Here is a 14,855-nt window from a genome sequence, read left to right on the forward strand (position 1 = left end):
ATCTGAAATATACTTCCAAGTAAGATAATCATCATCAAATACTTCACTTTCATATTATACACAATCTTCAAAGAAATATTATTAAAAATTCTCATAAATATCTTTATTCAACAGTAAAATTTCATGTAAACATCGATTTTCGGATATGAAAATATTTGAAGAAAAGAAGTTCCAATTGTATTCAATTGAAAAAACTAATTATAAACCATTAGTCATTGACCTATCTATGATTTTTCAACAAAGAATATACATTTTGATAGGTTTCTCTGTGAAATAGTCACTTTGACATTCTTAGGTTTAACTACATTGATTCCTATTTGAAGTTATGGTCAATTTATAAAATAAGAAAACTCATAATATTATAAGCAAAGATGAATAGTGGCTAGCAGTGAAATCCAGAATGCGCGTTTCATCCTATTTCGGACTCGTCAGCAAGATGTACCTGCATCTCAGAGTTGATGTTCACTCTGGGACTCGAACCCAGTACCTTTCGCTTCAAATGCCATCGAGTTATCCACTCAGCTACTGAGTCCTGATAGTCATTAGCTTGTGCAATGGGGTGAAGTTTAAATTCATTTAGTATTGTTTGTTTGAATCTTCTCATTGATGCTCAGGACTGCAACTAATCAATCTCTTAATGCCATATGCACATACTATGCCTATTGCCTCGATATAGCCTTAATTCACAAGAATTATAAACAAAGATGGATAGTGGCTAGCAGTGGAACCCAGGAAGCGCATGGATAATGCGATGGTGTTTGAAGTGGATAGTACCGGGTTCGAGTCCCAGAGTGGACATTAACTCTGTGATGCAGGTATGTTCATCTGACGAGTCCCAAATAGGACGAAACGCTCATCTTGGATTCTACTACTGGTCACTACCCATCTATGCTTATAAACAATAAATATTTTTCATAAAATTCTAATTAGAAATAATGAAATTTTGTTTAAAATTATGTGAAGTATTTATGTATTATTTGCTTTTTCACTTTTATTCATTAATTATTTCATCAATTGAATTGTAATTTGGATTAGACAATGTGGATTCAACTAATAAGTTACTAGATTTGATCGATTGGCTTATGAGTTATTTCAACTATTAAAAAAAAACTGAATGAATGTTTATTATTTTCTGCCAACAAAATGATTAAAACTTATGACAACGATTGATTATTTTGTTGTTGTTGTTGTTCTAGTATCAAGACAGTCTGTAATTAGAATTTTGTATTATTGATGATGTTGTTATTGTTGTTGTTGTTGTCGTTTTGTTCTCAAAAAAATATAACTTCAAAAAGGTATGACGTAAATGGATATGAATTCATTTTACGTATAAAATTCTATTGATTAATTGTAAATGTACTTTTTCTTTTGATACAAATAATCCAATAAAATATCATTGATTAAGAAATGATCAGAAACGTTTAGGAAAATTTATGAAATAGTGTTGTTGCTTTTTTCTTGATGATTGAATTTTGCCAAACATGTCACCGTGAGTTAATTAAAGCTACACCACCATGGAAAACCTGTAAACATTGGATGGCCGTTTCGTCCTATTGTGGGACTACTCAGCAGTGTGCATCCACGATCCCGCCTCACGAGATTCGAATCCAAGACGTATCGGTCTCGCGTGAGAACGCTTAACCTCTGGATCAATGAGCCGGCTGGCATCCAACGGTGTTAATATCTAATTTCAATCGATCCACGAAATAGAGCGACACATTTATCATTGTCTTCAGTCTTCTGAAATTATAGAAATTAAACAATTTTCATTGATTTTCTATCCTGGTAATTATATGCAAGATGTTTATACTAGATATCTGTTTTTTGCTCATTATTAAATGTTAAATATTGATATCATCATGAGATTTTTCGGGTAATATACCGACTAATTTTTTTAACTTTCAATAACAATCTAGATCATTTTTTAATAATCCATTTCGAATTTTCTTAGTATTGTAAAATTCCATTACCCTGTGTTTTCAAGAAAAAAACATTTACTAAACGATTATGTCTTTAAGTCAATATTCTTCATGTATGATGATTATATTCTACTTGTGAATAACCATTGATGAAATAATGTTGTTTCAATTTGTATTTCAATTCATATATTACTTACGCCTGTTACCCCTAATGGAGGAGCAGAGGCCGCCCACCAGCATTCTCTATCCATATATATGTGTTGTTAATGCATATAATTGTATGATATCGATTTTTATCTCTTACACATTATCTACAGTATAATCTATCAAAATATTTTAAGAATAAGGAATCCTAAGTAACAAGTAAATAAATATCTTATTTTAAAAGTAATTGATACCATTACGAAAAGGTATTATAGTTGAAATCATGAGTCAATTGAAGCTAGACCGCCACGGAAAACCTGGAAGCACTGAACGGCCGTTTCATCTTATTGTGGAACTCAGCAGGTTTTCCATGGTGATCTAGCTTCAATCGACTGATGATTTCAACTATGAAATTACTTTAAATTCCACAAAAACCCTTCTGACAAAAAGGTATTAAACAAATAATCAATAATATTGAGAAATATTTTATAAAATTGAAATAATTATCGCCTAATTAAAGTTGATAATTAGAAATGATAAATGGTACTTGTTGATATTTCATCTTAAATTATAATGATTATCAAAATGAATCATTTAAAATTGGATGGATTGAGAATATAATGTACTTGAAAATTCAATACCAATATTTAAACTACCAACTATTATATATTATTTAATTAAATTATATACTACTATAATTGATATGGTATATAAATTTAATGTGGAAAATAATTTTCGTTTTAATATCAATTTTGCGTTTACGAGTATCACTACCAAGTTTTGATTTGATAATTGTGAAATGGATTGAGCATTGGGTAGATTGTTATAAATAAATTATTATGTTTGTAATATCTCAATGAGTAGAAAAATTAGATTTTTTCTGACGTTTCATGACTCAATGTAAGCCATTTCTTCAGAGAATAAATAACCAAATTAAGACTAATCCATGTATAAATAGTAGTTCCGTTGTACTATTTAAACTTGAATCAATGTTAATTTGAAGTGGCTTACACTGAGTTACGAAACGTCGGAAAAAATCTAATTTTTCTACTCACTGAGATACTACAAATCTATTATTAATTTTGTGTTTGTTTATTATTATCTTTTAATTGTTTTTAATTAGAAAACATGATAAAGTTTTAAATATTATTATTATTATTTATATTATAATAATGTAATTAATCATCCTTCTGCTAATTAATGATAATAATCTTAGTGATTCAATGTTGAATTAATAATACTCAATAGATAATTTATTAATTTTAATTATCAGTTATAGACAACAAATATAAAACGTCTATGATAGTCGTTTGATAAACCTAAGAGATTTGAAGTAATTCTAGTGAATCTAGTTTAAAATATTTATAGGTAATCCATAGAGTATCCTACAATAAAGGTGAGTGTTAAACGATCGAGAGTCAAATTGACTATAGTATAATATAGTGAAATAATTCAGATAATGTATTGAATGACTGAATATAACTAATCAAGTGTAAGGACTAAGATGAGTGATTTAATAATGTAATTTTGATGTTAGTGTTCTTTTTGAAGTTATCAAAAAAAACACAGTTGCATAGGCTTAAATAACTTGGTAACTATACGTTTCCATAATTTTGTACAACCATTTTAATGCATTCTACTACTTCTTCGTATACTTTTTACAGGTTGTTAATAGATCGTTGCAACAGATTCAACTTCATTTTTATGGCATTGATAAGTTTTCATACTTCACATGGGTGGAACTGATAAGTGTTTTAGGTTCTTTATGCAACTCTTTGCTTTTGCCGGAAAACTTTCAACGGTAATTTAAAAATTCTATGGTGAAACCATTAATAGTAAAAATACTTCCTTCATCCAAGTTATCATTATTATATACATGTCATTATTTTTAATGAAAATAACATTGGTTTAGTGGTCGGATTCTTTTGAAAGTTAGAAATTCACTTATTAAGGGGTTGATTATAAAGTTAGTAACTGTTCACAAGGTCCGCTTTTGTTGCGAACTGATTCATTAATCAGGTTATTTCATCAGGATTTACAATAAATAACGCAACAGAAATTAATTTAAAGAGAGATGAAAAAGGTATAATTATTTGTAATACATAGAGTGATTATAAGCTATTTTATCTTGTTCAGTATTGCTGATCCCTTATCCTATATACTCAAATATATTGCTAGTTTACAATTGTATTGAAGTTTAACTCTAAAATTCTTCTGAAGTTTAATAGATACTATCTTTTCTTGCATAAATGTAGAAAACATCCTCGCATAAACTAAAAGACAATTTCATTTGTCTTTTACCAGAACACCGTTATGGACTTAAGTACATAACAGTTTGATAAATTTTAAAGAAAATCCTAAAATGATAAAAGATAATCCGAATGATATTTTAATGAAACAATCACCTCTTGAACTTTAACTAAACACAGACTACAAAACACTGAACAACTAAGTAAATTTCAATATTAGGATATTGTAGTTGACATTTACATACAAAATCTATTATCAAGATAGTATAAATCATCACGTCATAAGTGATGACTACAAAATAGTCGGTAGTCGCTTATTTCTGTCTGTCAAAACATCTTTTACAGATATGCAGCATTAATAAACAAGGAATTCATATGAACTCAGTTAAAGGATGAATGTATAAAGTTTTATTATTCAATCAATTATACAATGTGATACAGTTACAAGTAATAAAATAAGGAAGTGAATAAATTACTTTTTTTTTATATTTTTTCACATGTATTTATCACATGGCCTTGTTACCTAGGTCATTTGTTTCAATAACAATAAAAAACTCAAACAAAAAAAATTGAATAGGTGTGAACGTTTTTAATCTATGAGCGAATTCTAAATAATTTATCCTATTTTATAATTTACCATTTCAACATATCCTATATCCAAAGTACATAGGAGTAAACTATTCAAAAGAAATCCAAGTATACACAATATAATTTATTCAGATTATTATGTAAAGAATTTGTATTGTTTAAATGGGCTATTCATCATCAACTTTACGAGGTTCATCCCAAAACCACTCATTTATAACCATATAAACAATAAACATACGGTTGAGGTCATAAGTCAATTGAAGCTAAACCACCATGGAAAACCTAGAAGCACTGCTGAGGAGTCCCACAATAGGACGAAACGGCCGTCCAGTGCTTTCAGGTTTTCCATGGTGGTCTAGCTTCAATTGACTCATGATTTCAACTATATCAAAATTACTAAAATCTCCACAAACCCCCCTTCTCATATATATATATATATATATATATATATATATATATATAAAGCCTATCCTATAACATTAATATAGAAAGGAAACCAGGGTTAGAAATAAATGACTATCTAATGAGCAGACGTTTGTGATTAATCCCAATGAATGAGTAAAGCATAGTAATTTAAAAATCAGAACTTTTGAATTAGAAAAGAATCCAACTGTGACGTACCAATCAATCATTTTGGAAACTTGAAAAGAATTAGATAGTGTAGCAAAATTAGAGTTGAAGTTACGACGTCAGAGGAAGGATAACAACAGTTTCCGTTTAGACAAAAACTAGGTTTTTGTCAGCTGCAAAGCAATAGCTTTAGAATACAGGAGCCTGGTGTTTTTTTTAATTATCTTGTAAGGTTTTAAGAGACTCACTTAATACTCTCTATCTAAGATATGTTTAGGTATTGCGCTCTTCAAAATATTTCTTCCTCTTGACAGAAAGATTTTAAAAACATTTTCGAAAAATCTATGATAAACCCTCATTTCTGTCCAACCATTTTAGCCGCTTTGGCAAATTCATGTACATTTATAGACACAGCGTTAATACGAAAGAGGTACTGGTGAATCACTGGTTGAATTAATGAACACGTTATTTAGATAGAATTAATCGTTTAATTACAGGGTAGGTTTAGGGAAACTCAATGTTAAGCCTATGATTAATTATCCTTGCAACGTCATCACCCTTTAAGTCGAAATGGATAAAGTATGACTTTTTATTGGCTTAGCTGAATCGAATTTGTCATCTTGAGTTATTTTATGTCTACTGATGAATTTTTGTTGATAATAGTTGTCTTTTTGAGACTTTCCAATGTTTATCAATTCATCTTCCGGTTTATTAGCAGTTTATATCCTTCCTACTCTAGAAAACAGTGTTTCGAACAATACTTTTTCGTAACCGACTATATGAAAATCATCAAAGTTCACATATAAATCGTTCCAAGTATTTTTAATTTTAATCGATAGTGTGATTTTGAGACCCATTTGAATGTTCTTTAAGAATTTGTAAACAATTTTCGTATCACATAAATGTATATTTTCATTGTCACTAGGCTCACCAACATTATTACATGCATATGACATACATATTTCATAGCATACTAATGAGTGAATAAGTTAATGTCGTCTATTGACTAGTCGATTTGGAGTTTTAATGTTACATAATATTCTTTTATCAACAACAAAAATTTGCGAACAGAATGAACTTTAATACACACATGAATGTGCATTAATTGATTCGTTGATGAAAAGCATATAAGTGAATAAAACAAGCGAGTAATGTGTAACTTTGTTCTTTTTCCATAACACTTATATGAATACTCTAAAAAATGAAAATGAATGTCATGTCCTATTCATTTTATTTACGAAGAACCATGATGCATACTATTTATACAGTTATCTAGCAGATATATATCATCTTAAAAACTTTTTTGGTGATCATCATGAAGAAGGAACCCAAACAGACTCAATTTCTTGAAATTGAGTGATGAAACTAATTAGTTCCATCTGTAATAAATCCTGAAGTAAGTTTGTAGAAAGACAACAAAGTGATCATTGAACTATGATATCCTGAATTGCAAAAAAAGAACTTTTACCCACATAATTATACACTTATAAATAAAACAATATGGTAATAGGATATTTATTACAGATCATGATGAATCACATGTTCTATTATGTTAGTTAGATAAACTTTAATTACCATTTTTCATGGTTGATCGATTGTGTTTTTACACACTTTGGAAAACACAAACAATTGATTAATTGATCAGTTTATTAGATAAGTGTTATAAGAAAATCTATTAATGGCCTAGTTGTTTTTTTGTTAATGTACTACAGGGTTTATGTAAAAAAAGAAACTCACATATTTTAAGCTAAATTTATTCTGACTTTATCATCAATGATCTTAGTAGTTTTATATTTCATGATACCATATTTAAAGCCAATGAATGAGTGCAGCTGATTGGCGTGACTATTTTTCAACAATCCATGTCCATTGAGTAATGTCAGTGTCAATCCTTGAGAAACAAAAGTCAAGTGCTTCGTTCTATATCACGACTATTCAAAATCAAGTACTTATGACCTTCATACCTCGAGGAGGAGAACAATAATTTCCACAACATTTCTATACAAAAAACTGCGTATACTATATCTCGATAAAGTGTACACTTAAAAACAAAGAAAGTAAGGAGGAAGCTTTCAGAGCTTAACAATTATACTGTTTGAAAGCTCATATCATATTGAAACACTGGTATAAATTAATATCTACCCGAAAGGTTTATGAACATCATTTTAAGTGTACGCTGGATGTCGTTACAGATTAACACCAGCTAAGGAGGTACTGAAAACTAAGGATCCGTAAAGAACTGTGCTTTTCTGATTTTATTGAAACCATGGACCGATTAATGTTAAACTACCACTGAAAACATGAAAGCACTAGATAGCCGTTTCTTTCTACTATGGGACTCTTCAGCAGCGCACATCCACGATAACGAACGCGCGATTTAAATCCAGGACCTTCGATCTCGCTCTCCAATGCTTAACCTCTAGACTAGTGAGCCGGAATCCAACGGTGTTAATGCCTTACTTCAACCTATTTACATGTCACGCGACCATCTTCGATTGTCTTCGGTGGGTTCCTTACTCACGCTCGATACAATTGAACTCCACTGGTCACGACTTCCCCTTAGAACTTCATAAACTTCATCTCGATACTAGTCACTATTGATAACATGAAAATTTTCAGTTTTGGATTGTGGAAATTATTGAAAATGGTTGCGCGACATCGTGAATTGGTTGAAGTTATACACTACCACAGTTGGATCTCGTTTTGCTGGTCTAGAGTTCGAGCGTTCACGCTCAAGATAAAATTTCCTGGACTCCAACCGCGTGTCCATGGTCGTGGATGCGCACTGCTAAGGAGTCCCAAACTGGGACGAAACGGCGTCAAGTGCTTCCAGGTTTTCAATGGTGGTCTAACATTGCTTGGTTCATGATTTTAATGAAATTCAACAATCTATGCAACCCCAAACTGAAAAATATGCTTATCCTAGTTTACAACTCTTGTGAATGCTCACCCACATCTTTGATAGGAGTGGAAACTATTTCTTCGAGATATTATTGATGACCCGTTACCATTGAGTTTTAATAAAACTGTTCACAGTTCAAATTTCAAGTAATCTATCTCAAATTAGGACGAAAATGTCGTTTAGTGTTGGATACACTAGCTTTCTGCATAGACAGAAGAAAATTACAATGTGATATACATTCACGGAAATATTCTGGTTTTCGACATAAATGTAAGAAATTGGTAACAAAATTCTTTCACCTTAAAATCAATTCGAAATATCATTTCTTTAGTTGTAACAAATAATTGATTCTAGGGGTAGCAATTGTAATTTACAGTAACAAACCTTTTGTTTCGCTTTAGCATATTTGACTAATTAGATGTATAGAATAAAATACACATTACTATTGGAAAGCATATAACATGAGGATAACAGGGAAATCGAGGATACAAGTTTTGTACTGAATGGGACTGATCAGCTGAATCTACCAAAGTTCCATTGTTAATGATGTAATATTTAATCATCTTCAGATTAAATCTGTCAGAAATGTACCTTGATTACTTAACTGATATTCAGCATTAAAAGATAACTTTTGTTTCGTCGGTGAAAAAATTCAAATGCCGAAAGAAACGTAAAACCAACAACTAACACTATTTCACTTAAACACATAACGTATACATCTATACATTTACTTACATTAAAAGATAAATCAAAAGTATTTTCACAGTGGATGTCACGCTATTTTGTTGGAAACATACGTTTAAAAAAATTACTCTGTGTTTTGCATGTTTAGCTGGAAACAAAACAGACAAAAGAAACTAGGTATATACAATTTTATCGTTTTTCAAAAAAACATGTCCTTAAAATAATTTGTGATTACATCGATAGATTATATTCTAGTTTAGATTGTTATCTTGTATTCTTATGTCCTGTATTCATTTCTCTTTGGTCGATTATTACAAATTTATTGATTATTAGTGAAAATATCAGAGAAACGTACCATAGATTTTTTTGCTTCTTTGAATGATTAATTGAATAGTTTTCATTATGAATTTAATACTTGTCTTTATCTATGATCTAGTAATAATGAAACGTTTGTTGATAATAGAATAAGTCATTGAACAACTCTTTAGATTCGTAAATAGGATATCTTTGACAGTCGATAGTAATAGAAGTCAATACGGGTTTTCATTACTTAAATGTACAATAAATAATTAAAAATCATGTTCCGTAAACAGGAAAATATTGCTTAGGTTCTTTTTTAATTTTCATCTAATTCATAATCCAAGTACAACTTTCAGTCAAATATATCTCGTAAAGAACAGTTTAACTACATTATTACCTAAAATCAATAAGGTGGAACAGTACTTAAATCTGCCACCATTTCAGTGAAGGTTGGTCTGTTTAACTTCAATTTCATCTCTCCACAGCTTAACATTGAAGTTGCCAGTGTCCGTTTCATATATATGTTCTTATATAAATTGAAATATGGTCAAAACCACAGTCTTCCCACGAAATCAAAGCCTAGGTTCAAGGTTTTATGTTATACAAATATTTTCTACATAATTTTGTTTCCACGAAAACAATAGCCGATTACCCAAAATACAAATGCTATTCGTAGGTATCATTGCTAAGGTTGAACTTGTTAGTCTCAAATACATTGATCTTTGGGTAGAAAGTGAAGAATGAAAATATTTTTGTTATTGTCTCAATAAGTAGAAAAATTGTATTTCTAATCTTTCGTTACTTCTTCACAGTAAATAAATAACCGACAGTGGATTTACTCAGAAGAAGTGGCTTACATTAAGTCGCGAGACATCAGAAATACAATTTTTCTATTCATTGGGATATAGCGAACAATATATTGATTACAAATGTTATTTGTTATTAGTATTGATTATTTCTAACCTATTATTGTTGGATACAGTAAGAACCATCAAATATCGAGACAATGATCGATTAACCCCACAAGTTACAATCCTAACACTGTTTTTAAACTGATGACTACATCAGTTTATTGATAATTTAGATATCGATAAAAATTTATAGTAATCACTAACTGTGACATTTTACTTGACTATTTTTACAAACAGTTTAAGTTCTAAATAGACCAAGTTAAAACATAGTTAAGTACAGTAGGTATCGTTGCCAAGTTTTGATTTGATAATTTTGAATAAATTGAGCATTGAGTAGATTGTTATAGTTAAGTACAGTTCCAACAAACTAGAGTTTAATTCATTAGTATAACTCATGAAATACATAAAACCAATTTTAATGTGTTTTGTTGACTGGTCTATTTTATTTGAGCCCCTCATTATTTTTGTTGTGCAAACGTTTTTAAGGATTCATCACTACTCGTGAGGGTTTGAATTCTGTTATTGATATTCAGGACTGAATTTCAAACACTGATCGTTCGCATATGTGTATCCTGTGGGGATTCACTCGATATAATAATTTGGCAACACGTTATACGAATGGACTGTGACTAATGGTATAATTAAGAAGATGCGTTTCAAATCTCAATGTTGACCATCAACAATGAGATACTGTCATACCCACTTAATGACTAGTAAATAGAGCGAAGCGCGTGTTCTGGACTCCCCTACTAGAGACAGTCAATCTATTCTGTGGGACTGCAGTTTTTTAATAAAAGTGCGTAATCAAACGATTGCAGTGCAATTCTAAGTAAACTTAATACCTGATTACTCCATCTAGTTCTATATGAATAACATACAACATCTATACATAATGAAATAGACCCTTTCAACACATAGTCAACCTTTGAAAGCAGTATGAAACATTTAATGGCAAGCTTTACAAACCGTCTAAATAAATACCATCAATCACTTAAATAATTTACTTAATCATTAAGGTAAAATATAAGCAAAGTTTGTTAACTGATGATTGAAGATGTTCAGTAGTGAACCTTGAATCTACGTGCGTCTAAATATTCTCACTGGTAAATGGCTATCATACGAATTTCCAGAAACTCCACACAGAAGACTAAACGTGTAAAACGAAATATGGTAAAAAAATAAGATAGTCATCACTGGTGGTATCAAATTTTGATCGTGATATTCATTAGAAAACGGCTGAATTTGTAAATGATGCCCGAAGTTTACCGACTAAGTATTGAAAGAAACATAATGTAATAACAGGTGGATATTATAAACTACATGTATTTTGTTCTTTTTTTAATTCCATAAGTTATAGCTTAAAGATAATTAACATTTTTCATGTCTAGAATATTTTGAGCATGTGACATAAATTACCATAGACATCTTAATTATGTACTTTTGTTTAGTACTTTCTATTGATCTATGACTGATGATTGTTATGAATCAGAAAAATATTTAATGCATTCCGGAAATGATTAAAGTGCATTATATCACACCGGCTAATGTGACTATTTTCAAATGATCAAAGGTTTTAATACAGCGAGCCAATTAGACATCGGTCAAATGACAAGTACACGCTAGTGACCAACATCTGACTCTCTTCTCTAAGGATGAGATCAATACCATTGGTGGGAATATCTAGTTTAAAGTTTCAAGGGATATATATATATATATATGAGCGTAGTTATTTCTGTGATCGGTTTATTCCATAAAGCTTTGTTCTAGCTCTTGATCTTTTTATTAAAGTAGCTGATTGGGCTTGGGTATAGGAAGTTTATGTATCAGTTTCAGAATCAGAACCCCACAACCGAACTGCTCTAAGAATCAATTGACGTAATTCTAAAAGGTAAACTGTTCTAAGATATCATAATAAACTGATTAAATTGTGATTAATGAATTAAACTATTTCCACAGTCGAGATCATGAGTCGGTCTAAGCTAGACCATCATTGAAAACCTAGAAGCACTGAACGACCCTTTCATCCTAGTATGAGACTCCTCAGAAGTGTGCAATTAGGATTCCCACTTTGACGAAACGGCAGTCCAGTGCTTTCAGGTTTTCAATAGCGGTTTAGCTTAGATCGACTCGTTATTTCAACAATGAAAATATCACAGTCTCCACTATTCCCCCATACTGAATTATATTATTCTCATGAATTTCAATTTGCTCGAGAATCTTAACCCCTCCTACAATTAAGTTTGTTTACAGTTAATTTTTTCAAGTTTTTCAACTAACTTATTTAACAGACAGTGTTATTAGAACAGTAAAAATTGTCTGTCTTTGTATTGCTATCATTACTATCATATATATATGAACATGTATGCTTGATCACATGTGACAGTCCATGCACATATCCGTCTATTTAGCTTAAATGTTAATTGGTTAAAGATCTCTCAATTAATTATACGCTTTCCCACAAATATATACATGTATGCTTGAATGCTACTAACTGATTCGACTCTAAATTCACCTATGTTTTCGCTGGGTCGTATTAGTTTTCTGCTAAAATTCACTTGGTGTGTTATAGCTTTGTGATTTACGTTATCTAATAATAAACTGTAGTCGGCGCTTCGTGTTGCCTTTTGAATTCGTACACCGTTAGGATTTGTTGAATAATGGTTATCACGGTGATTGGTATACGAAGCCTAAGGATGCCAAGTCACTACAAGATGATACATTCGTATAATGTACATCTGTTCCTACCTCGTTGATGGCTATAACAATCATATACAGGGGATATTTTTACAAAATCAATAAATAAAAAGAATATTGGACTTTTTGATTGCATGTTTAGTTGGACGATATTTGGTTTTCTGAATCAGTCATCAAAACTAAAATAGTTTAGTTTTTGAACTTATAAAACTTCAAATTCCAACCAAAATTGGAAATATGATTCAAGGTATGGGGCGTATGCAAATAAAAATATTGATGTATCTATAGAAAGATCAATTGTAAGGTTCAGTTTTTGGTAGATTTGAGACTAGCCTGAAGGTACCTTGCGTGTTTGGGGAGTGTGAGCAGCAGTATGTGAGGTTATCTGGACGAGAAAAAAGCCAAAGAAAATAAATGAGCCGATGACTTAGTAAGCTCATAGAACGCATTTATATTTAATGATGAAAGTAATCAACAATTACCAGAAGTCTGATAATCAAAACTAGAAGTTGATAGCGTACGGTTTTGATCATGTTACACAGTTTCTAAAGTTTGAATTGAAGTTAGTACGTAATTAATTAAAGTTTTCGACAGTTGTAAAGTTAGAAAGTGGCTTTTTTTGAACGTGGTTCTTAAAACAACTTCAAGCTGTTGCTCAAATGCTTTTCTAAATTATCGTACTCCATGTTGTTTTGGTACTGTCGAATCATAATAATAAAGGCCATTTCAACAAGTTTTCTATCCATCCAATCATATAAATACCAGTCATGATCTGGCGTATTTCATCTTTGATTAATGTCATCAAAATATTGTTCAACTTTCGATTCACATAAGAATTCTTTTGTGAAATGATCCTGATCTGTCATGGCTGATTTTGACTTTGTTGACTGTTTTATTTACAACTCAATTAAATGATTTGATTTATCTACTCCGATGACCTACACAGAATTTCTCTCTTCCCAAAGCATCATTAAGATAACGAAAATAATACAATCTAAATGACCACTGTGTTTCGAACTAAAAATTCACACTATGAATTACATAAATTACAAGTCTATAGTGCACCACAAATAAAAAAATCACAATAAATACCAAACTACGACATTTTATGCACTGAGTCGCAATAATGGGCTTATAATTCATTTGCAATAATTTAAACACAGAAACAAATATAACATTCAGATTAAAACGAGAATAAAATTAATTGCTACTTTACTTTATTTTTTCTGGTCAGCGTTTTTTAGCAAGTTAGTTTTCTACAAGAAGGGGTCGCTAACCTCATGCACAGCCCTTCTCCTTTATTCGGGCTTGGTACCGACAGTAACCCCAAAGGGGATCCAGGCGGAGTGTTAATAAAGTAAATTGATTATAGGTTGAGTCGAATTTATATCTAACAAGTAAATTATTGTCTTGCTGTAATATGTACATGGAACCTTTTATAAAAACGTTTATTGCAAAACAACAGGACAAAAAAAAGAAAAAAAACAACCTGAAATAGGTGGAGTATTAAAGATAAATAAAGGCGTATCCTTTACTATAACAATAAAAATAGTAGTTTGAAATAATTCTACATTATATCAGTCAACTTCACTTACATTCTGTCAATTACAAATAAAGATTGATATTCTAAGCATAAATTAAATATGAAATGAGAATCAATTAAAATTTAGTTAATTCGATAATTAACAAAACATACTGAATCTAATTGAGATGATATTTCTATATTGATCTTGTCCAATATTTCGTCACTAATCATGTGACAGTTTGGATTGGTTTATTTTCGACATTTGATTTCATTTTATTGAATTATGATTGGCTAATGCAATGGATGAAATTAACTCCTATCTCTTTATAGCATCTGCCTATTAATTCATATTAGTAGTGGACATAAATC

The 14,855-nt window shown here is 30.6% G+C and overlaps 1 non-coding gene across 1 annotated transcript; it reads right to left on the bottom strand.

Annotated features, from left to right (window-relative positions):
* Positions 1 to 461: 461 nt before the first annotated feature.
* Smp_tRNA_01290_Gln_TTG.1.1 lies at positions 462 to 528 on the bottom strand. Its single transcript has one exon. It is a non-coding gene (tRNA).
* Between the last annotated feature and the right edge of the window lie 14,327 nt (positions 529 to 14,855).

Source organism: Schistosoma mansoni, chromosome 1 (assembly GCF_000237925.1).
Source record: "Schistosoma mansoni strain Puerto Rico chromosome 1, complete genome".
In the NCBI taxonomy this organism is placed as follows: domain Eukaryota; kingdom Metazoa; phylum Platyhelminthes; class Trematoda; order Strigeidida; family Schistosomatidae; genus Schistosoma; species Schistosoma mansoni.